The following is a 14637-nucleotide window of genomic DNA, read 5'->3' as shown; positions in this document are numbered from 1 at the left end:
TACTCCATATTTACTTTTAAATCAATTCCTTTATTTTGTTGTTGTTGACAAAAGTCCTTTGTGAAGTAATTAAAAGGTTCGTCGTGGAGATTTCCTGATCAACGTCAACGAAAGGTACAGCAGTTAACATTAGACATTTTGCTTCATTAACATACGGCAAATCATATGTGATAATTAGACAGGTTTAAATTTCACCCGTACATTATGGATCCGCTAAAGTAGCCTTGGTCACCCGATTAAAACCTTCTTGCTTCGCAACACTGAAAAAATTTGATTCATTCAATTTACGTAATGTCTTAGGGCAAGTTGTTGCGATCAATTTATTTAAGCTACATTTAAACAAAGGTTTCTTATTTTGTTTTATTTTATTAACCTTTTTTTATGGTTTAAAGGTAGCTTAAAAAAAAGTTGATTGCAAGGTCTCCCATCCGCGTACTAACCCGACCGGACCCTGCTTAGCCTCAAGATCGGACGACACCGGGCGAGCTCGTGCTATACGGCAGCGAACGAAGTCGGGGGCGACAGGGCGGCCCTTTGTGGATTACCCGGGAGCCGTGCCTATGCACGTACTGGCCATCGGTTTGGGCTGGGGGGAATGTTAAAGTTATTAAACGTAATTATGCTATTGTTTCAGTCACGCCTTTGCCGGGCAAAATAAGCAAGCTGCCAGGCTGCCAGGGAAACAAGCGTGTTGATTGCATGACGTGTGCATTTCGCACTGGCAAAATCTGAATCCAGCTATTACAAACAGAAGCTCCTTGTTCGGCGTGTGTGACGTCATTTTACTGCGGGAACAATTCAACAGTCCCCAGCGGGTTCAGCAAAATGTATTTAAATGAATGAATCGTATAAATAAATAAAGAAATTACTATTATTTACAATTAAGACCGATCTGATTCTATTTATTTATATGAAGTTTTCTCATTTTCACATTGTTAAAGACAAATATTAAGAGAATATTAACGTAGCCTACACTGCTAATGCTACATGATTTCAGCGTAGAAGAGTAATTGTCTTTCTGTGGACTGAACAAAGTCGGCCTTTAGGTTTCTGTTGCACGGTTCTCACAGCAAAACCCAATGCAACGCAGTGTTTTCAGTCTTGAATTCATCTTCTTATGCTACTGTATGATTATTAGTTGGACTGCAGCCATGAGCTTGAAACGCGACGAGGACCGTATATGCCCCGATAGCCCGTGAGCACGGCGAAAGCTTTTAAAGGAGTTCGCGTCTTTTTGTCTTAAACGGTCAAATGCTCGTATGTCAAAATAGCTGTCTTGTCGAGTATCAAGGTAAACGACTGCTTACTGTATGTCTAAAACGAATAAACATTTTATTGCATTAATTCGGTCTCATAATAATCCTAACCTGTTAAAAGTCTCTGTCGTTAAAGTTAAATAGCAAAAGAAGAATAGAAAATCACTCACTGCTCCTGACTGAGTCACTTCTGTAGCTTCGTAAAGAAAAAAGAATACTCCATATTTACTTTTAAATCAATTCCTTTATTTTGTTGTTGTTGACAAAAGTCCTTTGTGAAGTAATTAAAAGGTTCGTCGTGGAGATTTCCTGATCAACGTCAACGAAAGGTACAGCAGTTAACATTAGACATTTTGCTTCATTAACATACGGCAAATCATATGTGATAATTAGACAGGTTTAAATTTCACCCGTACATTATGGATCCGCTAAAGTAGCCTTGGTCACCCGATTAAAACCTTCTTGCTTCGCAACACTGAAAAAATTTGATTCATTCAATTTACGTAATGTCTTAGGGCAAGTTGTTGCGATCAATTTATTTAAGCTACATTTAAACAAAGGTTTCTTATTTTGTTTTATTTTATTAACCTTTTTTTATGGTTTAAAGGTAGCTTAAAAAAAAGTTGATTGCAAGGTCTCCCATCCGCGTACTAACCCGACCGGACCCTGCTTAGCCTCAAGATCGGACGACACCGGGCGAGCTCGTGCTATACGGCAGCGAACGAAGTCGGGGGCGACAGGGCGGCCCTTTGTGGATTACCCGGGAGCCGTGCCTATGCACGTACTGGCCATCGGTTTGGGCTGGGGGGAATGTTAAAGTTATTAAACGTAATTATGCTATTGTTTCAGTCACGCCTTTGCCGGGCAAAATAAGCAAGCTGCCAGGCTGCCAGGGAAACAAGCGTGTTGATTGCATGACGTGTGCATTTCGCACTGGCAAAATCTGAATCCAGCTATTACAAACAGAAGCTCCTTGTTCGGCGTGTGTGACGTCATTTTACTGCGGGAACAATTCAACAGTCCCCAGCGGGTTCAGCAAAATGTATTTAAATGAATGAATCGTATAAATAAATAAAGAAATTACTATTATTTACAATTAAGACCGATCTGATTCTATTTATTTATATGAAGTTTTCTCATTTTCACATTGTTAAAGACAAATATTAAGAGAATATTAACGTAGCCTACACTGCTAATGCTACATGATTTCAGCGTAGAAGAGTAATTGTCTTTCTGTGGACTGAACAAAGTCCAAGATTGGCCTTTAGGTTTCTGTTGCACGGTTCTCACAGCAAAACCCAATGCAACGCAGTGTTTTCAGTCTTGAATTCATCTTCTTATGCTACTGTATGATTATTAGTTGGACTGCAGCCATGAGCTTGAAACGCGACGAGGACCGTATATGCCCCGATAGCCCGTGAGCACGGCGAAAGCTTTTAAAGGAGTTCGCGTCTTTTTGTCTTAAACGGTCAAATGCTCGTATGTCAAATTAGCTGTCTTGTCGAGTATCAAGGTAAACGACTGCTTACTGTATGTCTAAAACGAATAAACATTTTATTGCATTAATTCGGTCTCATAATAATCCTAACCTGTTAAAAGTCTCTGTCGTTAAATAGCAAAAGAAGAATAGAAAATCACTCACTGCTCCTGACTGAGTCACTTCTGTAGCTTCGTAAAGAAAAAAGAATACTCCATATTTACTTTTAAATCAATTCCTTTATTTTGTTGTTGTTGACAAAAGTCCTTTGTGAAGTAATTAAAAGGTTCGTCGTGGAGATTTCCTGATCAACGTCAACGAAAGGTACAGCAGTTAACATTAGACATTTTGCTTCATTAACATACAGCAAATCATATGTGATAATTAGACAGGTTTAAATTTCACCCGTACATTATGGATCCGCTAAAGTAGCCTTGGTCACCCGATTAAAACCTTCTTGCTTCGCAACACTGAAAAAATTTGATTCATTCAATTTACGTAATGTCTTAGGGCAAGTTGTTGCGATCAATTTATTTAAGCTACATTTAAACAAAGGTTTCTTATTTTGTTTTATTTTATTAACCTTTTTTTATGGTTTAAAGGTAGCTTAAAAAAAAGTTGATTGCAAGGTCTCCCATCCGCGTACTAACCCGACCGGACCCTGCTTAGCCTCAAGATCGGACGACACCGGGCGAGCTCGTGCTATACGGCAGCGAACGAAGTCGGGGGCGACAGGGCGGCCCTTTGTGGATTACCCGGGAGCCGTGCCTATGCACGTACTGGCCATCGGTTTGGGCTGGGGGGAATGTTAAAGTTATTAAACGTAATTATGCTATTGTTTCAGTCACGCCTTTGCCGGGCAAAATAAGCAAGCTGCCAGGCTGCCAGGGAAACAAGCGTGTTGATTGCATGACGTGTGCATTTCGCACTGGCAAAATCTGAATCCAGCTATTACAAACAGAAGCTCCTTGTTCGGCGTGTGTGACGTCATTTTACTGCGGGAACAATTCAACAGTCCCCAGCGGGTTCAGCAAAATGTATTTAAATGAATGAATCGTATAAATAAATAAAGAAATTACTATTATTTACAATTAAGACCGATCTGATTCTATTTATTTATATGAAGTTTTCTCATTTTCACATTGTTAAAGACAAATATTAAGAGAATATTAACGTAGCCTACACTGCTAATGCTACATGATTTCAGCGTAGAAGAGTAATTGTCTTTCTGTGGACTGAACAAAGTCCAAGATTGGCCTTTAGGTTTCTGTTGCACGGTTCTCACAGCAAAACCCAATGCAACGCAGTGTTTTCAGTCTTGAATTCATCTTCTTATGCTACTGTATGATTATTAGTTGGACTGCAGCCATGAGCTTGAAACGCGACGAGGACCGTATATGCCCCGATAGCCCGTGAGCACGGCGAAAGCTTTTAAAGGAGTTCGCGTCTTTTTGTCTTAAACGGTCAAATGCTCGTATGTCAAATTAGCTGTCTTGTCGAGTATCAAGGTAAACGACTGCTTACTGTATGTCTAAAACGAATAAACATTTTATTGCATTAATTCGGTCTCATAATAATCCTAACCTGTTAAAAGTCTCTGTCGTTAAAGTTAAATAGCAAAAGAAGAATAGAAAATCACTCACTGCTCCTGACTGAGTCACTTCTGTAGCTTCGTAAAGAAAAAAGAATACTCCATATTTACTTTTAAATCAATTCCTTTATTTTGTTGTTGTTGACAAAAGTCCTTTGTGAAGTAATTAAAAGGTTCGTCGTGGAGATTTCCTGATCAACGTCAACGAAAGGTACAGCAGTTAACATTAGACATTTTGCTTCATTAACATACAGCAAATCATATGTGATAATTAGACAGGTTTAAATTTCACCCGTACATTATGGATCCGCTAAAGTAGCCTTGGTCACCCGATTAAAACCTTCTTGCTTCGCAACACTGAAAAAATTTTGATTCATTCAATTTACGTAATGTCTTATAGGGCAAGTTGTTGCGATCAATTTATTTAAGCTACATTTAAACAAAGGTTTCTTATTTTGTTTTATTTTATTAACCTTTTTTATGGTTTAAAGGTAGCTTAAAAAAAGTTGATTGCAAGGTCTCCCATCCGCGTACTAACCCGACCGGACCCTGCTTAGCCTCAAGATCGGACGACACCGGGCGAGCTCGTGCTATACGGCAGCGAACGAAGTCGGGGGCGACAGGGCGGCCCTTTGTGGATTACCCGGGAGCCGTGCCTATGCACGTACTGGCCATCGGTTTGGGCTGGGGGGAATGTTAAAGTTATTAAACGTAATTATGCTATTGTTTCAGTCACGCCTTTGCCGGGCAAAATAAGCAAGCTGCCAGGCTGCCAGGGAAACAAGCGTGTTGATTGCATGACGTGTGCATTTCGCACTGGCAAAATCAGAATCCAGCTATTACAAACAGAAGCTCCTTGTTCGGCGTGTGTGACGTCATTTTACTGCGGGAACAATTCAACAGTCCCCAGCCGGTTCAACAAAATGTATATAAATAAATGATTCGTATAAATAAATAACTATTATTTACAATTGTTAACAGAGTAGACGCAACGATGTGACTGACTTCAAACGCACAGCAGCAGCTGCGCTCACTCAAGGTGATTTTATTAACACTCCAATCACATTAGGTACACACCCACATTAACACTCACAGGTGTCTGTGTAGAATCATTCAATTAAATAAGCAAAACAAAACAAAAACATAATACAAGTTGAGAGCACACAGTTAACACCCCCACTTGCTCTCACATGACAATGAAAATAGTGCATTTAAAGCAGGGCTTGTTTGGTGTCACACAGTACATGATGGTAAATATATGCAACATCATTTCCCGAAAATAAATGCAGCAAACTTCATCAGCTTACACTTGGTTGCAGGCTTTGTCAATACATCTGCTACCATTTCATTAGATGGACAATACTCTAACAAGATTACACCATTATTTACAGTAGACCTAATAAAATGATACTTGATGTCTACATGTTTGCATCTTTGTCTGCTTACGGGATTTTTGCTAAAGCTATTGTACCTTGGTTATCTTCATATACTTTAGGTGGTAAGTACTGACATTGATCAAGATTTTCTAACAGATGTTTAAGATAGAGACATTCTTGGATGGTTGTGGCTAGTGCTATATATTCTGCCTCACAAGTGGACAGTGCGACAGTGGGCTGTTTCTTGGTCTTCCATGAAATCAAAGCACCACATTTGGTTAGACTCACACAATAGCCTGTTGTACTACGTCTGTCATTACTAGCTGCCCAATCTGCATCACAGTATGCTTTTATTGCCAGTGTCTCATTACATTTTGTATAACACAGCTCTTTGTCAATTGTACCTTTAAGATACCTCAGTACATGTTTAACTGTGGCCCATTGCTCAACAGTTGGCTCTGTGAAATACTGTGCCAGTTTGCTTACCACAAAGCTTATATCAGGTCTAGTACAGATGGTCAGATAGATAAGGCTTCCCACTGCCTCTCTATATTTTTTCACATCAGTCATCTTTTCGGCATACTCAGTATAGTCTAATTTTTGTTCACAGGGTGTCGATCTAGGTTTGCAATCCTGCATGTTAAACCTTTCCAATATTTTTCCCACATATTTTGTTTGTGACATTTTCACACAGTTTTCACTCTGGTTAAAATCAATTCCCAAAAAATGCCTGAGTTTGCCCAAGTCCTTCATTTTGAATTTTTCTGTAATCATGTCCTTCACATTTTTGAGTACATTTTCATTACTTGCAGCAATCAACAAATCATCAACCCATATAACAATTATCACTTTTTCATTTTCTGTTTCCCATGTGTAAACACAGTGGTCAGCTTGATTCTGCTCAAAATGGTTTTTGGTTAGGTACTCATGTAGTACTTTATTCCAATTTCTGCCAGATTGTTTTAGCCCGTACAAAGATCTTTCCAATTTACAAACCAATTTTTCATTTGTGTCTGATTTCACCTCATAGCCTTCTGGCTGTTCCATGTAAATTTCATGGTCTATTGGTGCGTTCAGGTAGGCAGTTTTTACATCCATTTGGTGCAGAATCAGGTTTTCTTGCGCTGCTTTTTGCATTATCACTCGGATACTTGTTAAATTAGCTGTAGGAGAAAATGTCTCCTCATAGTCTACACCTTTCTTCTGACTGTATCCTTTTGCTACATAACGTGCTTTGCACTTTTCAGAACCATCTATGTTGTTTTTGATTGCATAAACCCATCTACCCCCCACTACTTTCTTACACTCAGGCAATCTACTTAGGGTAAATGTGTTATTTTCTCTAAGTGACTGCATCTCCTCATCCATCGCAGCAACCCACTCTTTTGATCTGTCTGAGGTTACAGCTTCTGTGAAAGTTACAGGTATGTTAAATGTCACTCTATAACAGTAATCTATGTTAATCTGTACCTGATCAGTTTCCTCATCAGATGCCTGTTGAGAAACATATGCTGGATCCCAAACCGCCTACTTCCATACTATATAGTACGTAAAGTAGCGCTTTTTACGTACTATATAGTATGGAAGTAGGCGGTTTGGGATCCAGCAATAGTCATGGAGATAGGCTGGCCTCCTCCTCTCTCTAGAAGGGTACCTTGAAGGCTCAGGCATAGCTTCAACTGTCTGGGTCTGAGGACTGCTACTCACTTCTTCCTGTTTGACTGGAACCTGGTCATTTACTGTATTTGCATTCAAATTCTGCCTAGTCCTATTGGCCCTCTGCTCCAGATCATCATCATCTACAATGGTGGTCTGAGTATATTGCTCAACACAGGTCTTAGAAATAAACCTGACTAACCTGTGCTTTTGCACTTTCCTGCTGTCAGGGAAATAGATAATGTATGCTGGACTGCTTTTGTCATAACCAATAAAAACACCTTTTTCACATCTTGGATCCAGTTTTCTTTTATCTTGTTTATAAGTAAAACACTCTGAACCAAACTTTTGCATCTTGGAAAGATTGGGCCTTCTCCCTGTTAACATCTGTACTGGTGTCTGTTTGGTGCGTTTGTTAAAACACCTGTTCCTGATTATGGCTGCTGTCTGCACTGCGTAAGGCCACAAACCTTTAGGTAAACCACTCTCTATCAACATGCACCGTGCCATGTCAAACAGTGTGCGCCAATTACGCTCCGCTGTACCATTTTGATGGGGAGAATAAGGTGCGGAGGTTTCATGTTTAATACCATTCTTAACCAAAAGTGTTTTGTAATGTTTTCCAGTAAACTCAGTACCATTATCAGATCTAAGGCGTTGAATTTTACCATATGGGGCCATATCTGCAAGAAACCTCTCTGTTGCTTGCAGTGTGTCACTTTTATTCTTAAGGGCATATATAAACACTGCACTGGAAAAATCATCAGTGAATGATAAGACATATTTGTACCCCTCTCTTGAATCTGGGTGAATTGGACCTGCTAAATCTGTGTGCACTAACTCTAAAGGTCTTTTAGCCCTCACCTCAGGTTTTCTGTTTCTAGTTTGTGTAAACTTGCCTTGGGTGCACACTTCACAAGATGGAGGTTTGTTCATTGGACCCTTAATTTTCATACCATCAACAATACCCTCTAAACTTTTAACATCATCAAAATTACAGTGTCCCAATATCTCATGCCATGTTTTAAAATCATAGCATCCCTTAACTCGGTCATCACATTCAACAGGTACTGTATGCAAGTAATATAGTCTATCATGTACATGTATTGGAAATTTTGTACCGTCTTTGTGCATCAGAATGTCCTCGCCTTTCTTGAAAGTCACCGTTGCTCCGCTGTCAGCCGCTGCTTGCACCGAGAATATATCTTGCGGGAAAGAGGGAATGTACAGCGCCCGTCTCAGCATAGTTTTGAGGTGGCGTCCTCTGCTGTCCATCAAGAAGACCTCTGCATCACCTCGGCGCTCTGCCACTCCTTTGCACTTTGTGCCGTCAGCCAACTCCATGCAATGTGTCCCGGCTTGGAAGTCATCATCAAACCTCTTGAATTTGGCGATATCTGTGACAATATGCGAGGTTGCACCGCAATCGACCATCAGGCCTCTCGTGTAGATACCCTGACTCCGTGGCTGGGATCCTGCCGCCCCATCGGTCACCAGGAATACATACACAGCAAAACCACCAGTGTTAATTTAACTCTATGAGAGTTGATTTCAACACTATACCAGTGTTTATATAATTCTCACTGCCCAGAGTTAAAATAACACTCCAACTAGTGTTAAAGATTTTACTCCACCTTGGTGTTGATCATTTTACTCTGATAGTGTTAAAGAATTAACTCCAAACACTGCCTTTAAAACACCCATTAGAGTTAATTACACTTAAGTAGAGTCAATATTAAAACACTGATAGAGAGTTACTTGAACACTGAAAATAGTACTTCATCATACATCTTTGATTATTAATGACAACAAGAATTAAATTAAGCAAAGTTATTGACCACAAATTTATTTAACAAATTTATTTGACATTATTAAATATTTATAAAAAAATAAAGTTTCACTTGTGAACTTTTTCAAAATTTTCAGAGAGTGGTTATGTATACAGTCCTTTCAATTTTGCCAAGGAGTTTAAACAAAACTGGAAAAGTGTTTTAAAATCCATGTCTGACACACATCTAGGGCAAATCACAGCAAATCTTTCACTAAACATTCTGTAAAACAATACATCACAAAAGTAATCACAATTTTCTTCAGCACATATTAATTAGAAATTTGGGCAAGGATAAAATGCATGCTAAACCGTAAATGAGATACTAGTTACAGCTAGTTAAAAAAAGTTTGCTCTCAGCTCTCAATCTCTAGTTTTCCCAACATGTAAACTGTTGTTTGATTAAATTAGTTAAAGTAAAGGAGTCCATCATCATACATTACATTAAAAACAAAGTCAAATGCTAATAAAAGGGAGCCTTCCGACTGACGGGGTGAGATTCTTATCAAAAGCCACGTCAAAGTTCTCAAATCTGGCCGCAGATCCTGCTAACCGCAGTAAGGTACGGTTGTCATCCTACTCGTTGCTGAAGATGTTCTTCAAGGCTGGTACAAGACTATAAAAGATAAAGAACAACAGTTATTATATTAGACCTATACATCTGCATAACATTGAGAAAATCATTAGAAGTACAGAGCCACACAGACAGATTTAGAAAGCAGGCTCTCCTACTTACCTTATGATACACCACAAGCCTGCTCACTGCAAATCTGATGCACTGATTCCGTTGAGGTGATGGTGGAAGGAGATGGAGCAGTAAAGGCAGTGTTGCCATGTCACTATCACAGTCTATGCTCTCACTGGTTCCTTGTAGGAGTCTTCCTTAAACAACATAAACAGACATGTCACAATACTGTACAATTAGGGCTGTGCAAAAATATCGATACAGCTAACTATCGTGATAGTTGGCTGTATCGAAAGTGTATCGATATTTCGATCGCTACTATTGATATTTTAAAACCAATCAAATTCTTCTGTGTGCGTCAAACGACCTCCTCTGCCGCTGCTGTAGTTGTCACTGTCCAGTTGTCTGCCATATACGGCCAATGTCTCAGAAGTTAGAGGGAGTGAGAAAATGGCAGAAAATTTAAAAACACCTGCAGCTTTCAAAGAGCTGCAGGTGTTCAGTTCTATTTTTTTTACATTTTTGATAAAAAAAAAGAAAAAGTATTGCAATGTACCACAACATGCAATGCACTGTATCGTGATACGTATCGTATCGGGAGGCCCTTGCCAATACCCAGCCTTATGTACAATACATAATAGAGGTCGACCGATTTTTGGCATATTTTTAAAAATCGGCTTTGGCCGATTTTGCTGCAAAATTAGGCCGAATAATAGACAGGCGCATCGGCGGGCACCTAAGCATTGTTGTAGAACTCGTGACGCTGCCTCTTGCTGCAAGCAGATAGCTCCCGTGTGTGTGCAGCCGTGCCTTGTTCACAAACAACTTTAGTAAACGATGGCGGGACAAGACATCACTGTCAGCACAATCAGTCACTTATAGCGCCTCAGAAATGATGATGTAAATGTGTTTAGAAAGATTTGCCCTAAATAACAGTCTCAACTAAAAAACATAGACATTTACTATGTTAACTTTATGATGAATAAATAATTTATCAGGTCTACCATATAAGGATTTTATCCTACAAAGCAATAAAAGCCATGGAAAAAAACTGATCAAAGATGACAGCAGAGTGTCAGGTAATATCTGTGTCTGATAAATGCATGGTGCAGAGGAGCTTGTAAAACTCTTCAGAAAGACCAGTCATAATTTTTTTTAATACTTTGCCTTAAATAGTGACATTTTACATTTAAAATATCTGCTAATGATGAGAACATTTTGATTATTATGTACATGTAGAAAATCAGCCAAACATATCGGCCATCGGCTGCCCTGATTTCTAAACATCGGCATCGGCCAGAGAAAAAGCCATATCTGTCGACCTCTAATACATAAGATGACAGACACATTTCAATTTGACAAATGAATAAAGATTTTGAAAGTCATCATTTATGAAAGCATGTATTTTGACAAATTAAAATAATGAAGTGCATTTACCAATATGTGCAACAAAAATGTTGACTAGGACTTCCACTATTCTGCTTAATGGCACAAATGACCATCTTCCAAAACACAACAAATGTTTGCTTGTTACTTCTTCACACACATTTAATTATGCATAGTGAAAATACTATGTGTACTCTTTTACCTCGGTCATGGAGTCATCTGTTGTCTTAGATTTCTTGGAACGACTTTGGTCAAGTTCAGATGGTAAATGACAGTGGCAGAAGCTGCTTGTTGCATCTGGTGAAAAAAATTCATGACAAACACACAAAAACTGAAAAATAAACCTAAATCAGTTTTATAAAACAAAGATAATCATCACACTGTACCTTCATTTTGTCCTCTAGCAGTAAGCAGCAAATCTTGCAGAATGTCTTTTTTCGATTTCAGTGTCATCAACAATGCATACATTAGTCCACAGTCAGTTTAGCTTACCACCTATGACAAAACACAAATTGCATTTTATATATGTAAGGAAGCAACAAATAAATGAACAGTGAAAAAAAATCACCTTCACTAATGAGCAAAAATAAATCAATCCTGCAGTTTGATACATTTCCTGGAGCCCCGATAACCAACTTCAGCAGTATGTTCCAAACCTGAAATAGTGATTGAATAAAAAACTTTGTATAATCAAACAAAATGTACTATAACATTAAATATGAAAATGTTTTTCATAAAGTTATTGCATCTTATTATAAAGTAATTTAACAAAAATATATGCAATAAAAAAACTGTGGCTTAGGTGAGTGACTTGGTTAACAAAAACTATTCAGGACAGGTTTTAGTATATTGATGATGAGTGTTCTTTTAATGTATTCCCATAAATCCACCTTTAAAGACCTTAACGCGCTTACGTGCAGATTTCTTAATTTTCTACCTTCTGTAAAGTTGTGCATTCAAATCGCGCGTAGTCATGCGTCGTCATACGTAGATCAGACGCGCGTGAACAGCTTTGAACGCGGTTCAACCAATCAAATCTAATTCCAGCTATCCGTCACTATTAGGGCGAATTCCAATCGTATGCCCTACTCCCTTCAAAGTGCAGACATACTCGTGTGTGAACTCTGAAAGAAGCAGCACACATTTAAAATGCTACATTTTAAGACAAGTTACATTAGGCGAAAAAACGAGCAAATCATTTTCTCTCACTAAGTGAATGACGCAGCCATTTACCACAAACAAGCAGAAATAACTGACATTCACAATTTAATTACATTTAAACAGCGAAAATAACCACCAAAGTCTAATTTATTAACAGTCTAAAATGAAGATATTGTGACATGTACAATTAAGGAGTTAGTGATAAAGGTTGAATATCACAAACACCTGCATTGCATCATGTTTCTCTGCCCACATTGCTTGACTCACACCATAATCTGAAACCACGACCCTGAACGTAAAAGAACTGCACTAACTTAACTGTTTAAATGTACCCGCAAATACAAAATTAGCTATTTTTGCGTTGTTTTGCAAATACGTCGAGCACATAACGTTACAGACTTATAGATTTTATTAATTATGTAATGTTAGACAAATTGTAGTGTAAGTTACATCAATACAAAATTAAGAAAGCACATTTAATAACGTTAGTCCCTTAATAATAATAATTGGTTAACGTTACATATTTGTCCAAAATCACTCAAAAATTAAACTCATTGCATTATTTAAACAAAACTGCACCGTCATGAGGTAACGTTAAACCGATTAAACAACGTCAGCCAATTATAAATTGAAATTCAGTTCAGTTCAATTTTAAAGATTTCCTTGTGGTCACCCACCAAAATATTCACGATTTAACAAACCTACACGGATTATTTGCAGTTTATTATACATTTATCACCATCATATTTAACTTATTTGACTTACCTCAGTAACGTGAGTCCAGGTCGGTCGATGCCGAGTAACTGACTTTCCCGCTTCAGAAAGAAGGGGCGTGGCGTGAATCTTAACTCCCCGCAAACGTTATTATTGGAACACTGGAAAGCAACACCCCCTTGTGGAAGTTTCTGACACTGTGAGTGATGATAAATTATAAACGAACACTACAACTAACACCTGACCACTCTAGAGTAGCGAACTCTGTAAAATCAACACTGGTGGTTTTGCTGTGTACTCGTCTGTCCCTTCCTCTGCGGCCCTCCACGTTGCGTCCTGATGCCGTCTCCTTCTGCAGGTTGAGTCGCGGTGTGTGTTGTTTTTGCAGTGGCTGCACCACAGTTTGCGCTGACAAGCGCGAGCTATGTGTCCTTTCAGACCACACCTGTAGCACACCATGTCCACTGCAGCCTGCTCAGCTCCACATTCAGTTGAACTTGCGCTGGCGGGTCTTGCTGTCCTTTGTCGCGCCCGCACTGCCATTATGTTGTCCTCGGCGGCTGGGGCACACATCTTCTCGATGTCCTCGTAGCTTCGAAGCTTAGTTTTGAATTCGGCAAATGTTATCGTCTCATCTGATTGCGTTACATGGATGGCAAATGGTTTAAAAGTCTCAGGAAGCCCCTTCAGAACCATAGCTATCAGCAGTCCGTCACTCAAAGTCTCTCCAGCATTTCGTAATGCCGTGATAACGGTTTCCGCACGAATAACATATTCAGTCACACTCTCGCTGCTTGGTTTTTGAAGCGAGGTCAGTTCAGTATACAGGCTTATTACTCGTGGCTTTCCTTTACCTGCATAATAGTCTCTCAAAATCTTTAGCGCTGCACGCCCATCATCGGCTGCCTCCCGCATCACTAGCGATAAACTTTTATCGTCCAAGAATTGTATCAATTCTGCATATGCCTCAGCATTTGACGCCGCTTCCTCCGGTGTCTCAACACCTTCGGGCTCCGAAGTGATAATCCTTTTCAGTCCTTGCAGCCGGAGGTGACCCAAAAACTTTGTCTCCCAGAGTTCATAATTTTTCTCGTCCCCATCGAACAAAAGCCGCGACCAGCGACCGCTATGTTCTGACGATCTTCTCGCGTTACTCATGGTTCTACTTCAGCACACTATAAAACAAAAAACGCGGTGTATCTTGACTAATTCTGGGCCCATAACCTGTTAACAGAGTAGACGCAACGATGTGACTGACTTCAAACGCACAGCAGCAGCTGCGCTCACTCAAGGTGATTTTATTAACACTCCAATCACATTAGGTACACACCCACATTAACACTCACAGGTGTCTGTGTAGAATCATTCAATTAAATAAGCAAAACAAAACAAAAACATAATACAAGTTGAGAGCACACAGTTAACAACAATTAAGAATGATTCTATTTACCTGTGTGAATTACGACTGGTTTTGTGGTCCAGGGTCACATACTGTATGTTGCGTTGT

The 14637-nt window shown here is 39.2% G+C and overlaps 1 long non-coding RNA gene across 2 annotated transcripts; it reads right to left on the bottom strand.

The window, feature by feature from the left end:
* Window positions 1-9186: 9186 nt before the first annotated feature.
* On the bottom strand, window positions 9187-11838 carry LOC141368968 (uncharacterized). 2 transcript variants are annotated; one of them, XR_012372395.1, is made up of 5 exons: window positions 11824-11838; window positions 11642-11750; window positions 11458-11552; window positions 9921-10066; window positions 9187-9800 (listed from the first exon to the last, which is right to left on the bottom strand). It is a non-coding gene; the product is annotated as an uncharacterized lncRNA (long non-coding RNA). The 2 variants fall into 2 exon arrangements; XR_012372423.1 differs by having other exon boundaries at window positions 9921-10062.
* Between the last annotated feature and the right edge of the window lie 2799 nt (window positions 11839-14637).

This window comes from Misgurnus anguillicaudatus, chromosome 1, assembly GCF_027580225.2.
Source record: "Misgurnus anguillicaudatus chromosome 1, ASM2758022v2, whole genome shotgun sequence".
In the NCBI taxonomy this organism is placed as follows: Eukaryota; Metazoa; Chordata; class Actinopteri; order Cypriniformes; family Cobitidae; genus Misgurnus; species Misgurnus anguillicaudatus.
The sequence above is the reverse complement of the archived record's forward strand: the minus strand, read 5'-3'. Positions and strand labels throughout refer to the sequence as shown.